The sequence below is a fragment of the Apium graveolens genome, unplaced genomic scaffold (assembly GCF_009905375.1).
Source record: "Apium graveolens cultivar Ventura unplaced genomic scaffold, ASM990537v1 ctg1992, whole genome shotgun sequence".
Taxonomy (NCBI): domain Eukaryota; kingdom Viridiplantae; phylum Streptophyta; class Magnoliopsida; order Apiales; family Apiaceae; genus Apium; species Apium graveolens.
Genome location: NW_027417482.1, coordinates 71,563 through 75,667, shown reverse-complemented (window position 1 = coordinate 75,667; position 4,105 = coordinate 71,563).

Below are 4,105 nucleotides of genomic sequence, written 5' to 3'. Positions count from 1 at the left end.
TGAATTTTGCCTGTCGGCCAAGGTATCCGATGTAGTGTCACCACTTCAAAAATAATCAATTCTTGATGCACAAGGAGAGGTTACACACACAAAGGATGAGTTGATGGAAACAAGAGTTTCGACCATTTTAAGGTCAGATTCGATTGTTCAAGGTTCGTTAGTGGACCAATTGCCTTTACAGGTGTTAGGAGAGGATACTGATCCAAAAGCCATATGTCAGTGGTCAGTATCTACCTCCCCAGGCTTAAATCCCCTGGATGCATCTACGGATAGTGGATCTGACATAGGTGCAGATCGGCAACTTGTTGACAATGATTCAGATATTACCTGATAAGTCACAAGGAAGTGTCTTCACAGACATTAGAAGGGAACTTTGATCTTTATGCTAAAATCGTTGGATCATTGTTTATCTTCCCAGAATTCAAATCTGGAACCCTAAAAGGGAAACTAGCAACTTGTAGATTATGACTCAGATTTATCTGACGAGTTTAACAAGGATGGGGATTTGTGAACTCCCATTGCACCACCTGTGACCTCCTTTAAGGATGGCTAAGGTGATTTTCCTTGCAGGTACAGCTGGATTATGGAGCTATGAGAGAAGAGTGATACACTTGTGAGAAAGAGTGTAAACACGAGTGGAGAGAAGAGTGAAACACATGTGAGGTACACTAAACAGAATCACACACTCACAGTGAGGAAGAAAGAGAAACTACTTGTTATTTCTTTTCCAACCAAGTGAAATATGAGAACTCCTTCAGACGACGGCATACATTCCTTCTTTAAGAGGGAGATAAAAGCTTAAGTAATAGTTTGGAGGATTCCTCAACTAAGGGGGAGAAATAGCAGGGAGGAAGACTCCTTCAGACGACGGCATACATTCCTTCTTTAAGAGGGAGATAAAAGCTTAAGTAATAGTTTGGAGGATTCCTCAACTAAGGGGGAGAAATAGCAGGGAGGAAGACTCCTTCAGACGACGGCATACATTCCTTCTTTAAGAGGGAGATAAAAGCTTAAGTAATAGTTTGGAGGATTCCTCAACTAAGGGGGAGAAATAGCAGGGAGGAAGAAAAAGATCATATGTACACTACTCCACACCATTGTTGTTTCTAACTACGGATCCTATTGTACGGGAGAGGTGGTAAACACAAGGTGATTTCCTAGTAAGGGAAGAAGCTGTTAGGGGAGTACCATTGGTTTTTATCTGCGGATCCTATTGTACGGGAGAGGTGGTAAAACGAAGGTGATCTTCTTTAATCAGTTGATTCTCATAGGGAGAGAAGCAAGAGATATAGGCTTCTCAACAGGAAATGTGGTTGTACAAATGAAGATGGAACTACTAGAAGATATGTTCAGTCTAGAGGAACATCTACTTGGAATCTGGAAAATGTTAAATCTAGTCCAGAACTTTTCTACTATTTACTTTGCATGTATGTTTATATCTTTTTCTTATTTGTTAGTTGAGTTATCCTCTAGGTATTTGTGTGTTATTGTCTAACAAACAAATAGGGGGAGATTGTAAGTCATATGTCATAGCCTATTTGTATATTCGAGGATTCAACTCAACTCAAATAAGAATGTAATAAGTAAATAGTGGATCGACCGTCAGAGAGATCTCGCAAAGTAATATCTGTCAAAGGATTCAGAAACAAGGTTCATCTACAGACTTGAGGAGTTAATTCACTGGAAGAAGTTCAAGAAGTTGATCATGCCTCAGTGATATAAATCAAGATCGTGGATTTAATCAAGTGACAGAGATCTCGTCAGAGTATCATTAATTACAAGGATTTAATCTGAAGAAAATCAAAGCGTCAAAGTCAAGACATGAAGAAATGTCACGGAAGTTAGTCACTCATGAACCAGACAGTACATCGAGTGTCAACATTGAAGTGGTGGAATTGATTCATAATTTTCAGTGATTTTCAGAAGATCTGCAGAAGGATGGGTGCTGTTGAAGACTAGAATTAATTCTCTATTAATTAATTAAGTCATCTAATTTAATTAAAAAAATAAATTATATCTGCGAAGAATAATTTATTTATTAATTGAATTAATTGATTAATTAATTCTGAATTAATTTTAGGAATTTTCAGAATTTAAATTGGATTAAAATCTGCATTAAATCAACAAGACAATTGAAAATGAACTAGCATGACAATCAGGATTGTCATACCGATTGTCATGCTAGGCCATTTTCAATAGTCTCACCGAAAGTTACACTAGGAGAAGGATTGTCTTGCTAGTTCATTCTGATTGTCATGCTAGTTCATTCTGATTGTCATGCTAGTTCATTCAGATTGTCATGCTAGTTCATTCAGATTGTCTTGCTAGTTCAATCCATTGTCCTACCGAAAGTCTTGCCAGCTATAGGATTGTCATGCCAATTCAATTCTATTCGGTTGTTGATTAAAAAGAAGCAGAGAGTCATTCAACTCAATTATCCATCCAATACACAAATCAAGAACAAGAACACAGCAGCCGCAGCAAATATTTTATTTTCATCTGCTTTATTCAAGATCAATTTCTAGATTGTAAAGTTAAATCCAATCAACTAGAAATCTTTATCTTGTTCTTGTGTAACAATCTAGCGGATCAAAATCCCTAGAACTTAATCTCAAATCGCGTTTAGCATTTGATTCTAATTATTGCAAAAATAGAAAAAGTTCATGTCGAATTTATTCTAAATTTGTGATAATTAATTTGAGATTAATTCCTTGTAATCGATACAGTTGTTGTAACACCTTTCAAGTTTAATAATATTTTTATTTAACTTGAATTTTGTTTCACATTTTTTATTCCGCATTTAATTCGATTATTTGGTATTGTTTGTATTCAACCCCCCTTCTACAAACACATTGGGACCTAACAGTTTCTTCAGTTTCATCTACAATCTTCCTCTTTGCATTGGCCTTCTTTCTGTTCACTTTCTGCCATTCCTTTCTTTCCTTACTTATTTCTTCCACGTCATCACTAAACATGTTCCACATACCTACATCTTCACCCTTGTCTTCAATTTCTTTCTTTTCTTCAGCTTGACTTGACTTTAGCTATTTTTCAAGCTTTGTTTGTGCTCTTTTGTCAGCCTTTAGCTTTTTAGCTTCTTCTTTCAACCTTCTGGCTTCTTTCCTCTTGGCTATTGAGAATTTGGGATGTCCTTGTATCACACAAATACTCTTTCCCTCTCTAAAGATAATGGTCATGTTCATTCTTTCAACCACATCCTTGGTATCCTTGTGCTTTATGATATTACCACCCAAAACCTTGTCTTCATCAGGCTTTGGAAGAGGAAAATCCACTCCTTTCAACTGAGCAAGGCTTAGAGGGTTCTTTGTAGAGTCCTTATTGGATCTGTTGTTGGGCTTGAGAACCATAGGTTTCAGATTCTTGGAAGAAGTCTCTCCAACCTTATTCCTCCTTACTGGCTTGAGCTCCATAATGATTGGCTCCACCTTTGTGCTATGCTTCACAGATTATGATTTTGAAGTTGTAGAACCAAAAATTTGTTGCATCCTTTCATTAATTTTCCTCCTTTGCTCTTTGACTTTCATCTCAGCTGCTGCTATCTGGATTAGATCAATTCCATCAAGCTTTCCTTTGATTTGAAGTGTTGGAGAAGTGGTGATGGCAGGAACTAGCACTTTAGATATTTGAACTATTGTTGATGGTTCTCCTTCCCCTTCCCTTTTATTCTCCCCCTTTTTTATCATCAAGGACAGGGGTCAAGCCTTGTGCTTTTGCCAGCTGCAATAGTAGATTTGTCTGAGATTGTTGATTTTGAAGAATGGTGACCACAGAGTCTTCAATGATTTGAACTCTATTTTCCAACTTGGCCAGCCTCTTGTCAGCATCAGATTCTCTCCTCAATCTCAGCAACAAATCTTGCATAGTACCATAAGGCATAACTGAATCCAACTTCTCAGAATTGTAGGATTTCAGATCAACAATATCCTTTTTGAGTTCATCCACACTTAAATTCTGTCTGATATGCTGCAACTGCAAGAGATGCAGAGAGTCTAGATGAGCTTGAAGAATAGCCTTTGTACCAGCATCTGTAGTCTCCTGAAGGGCCTTTTGAATAGCCATTACATGTTTGACTAAAGCTACACCA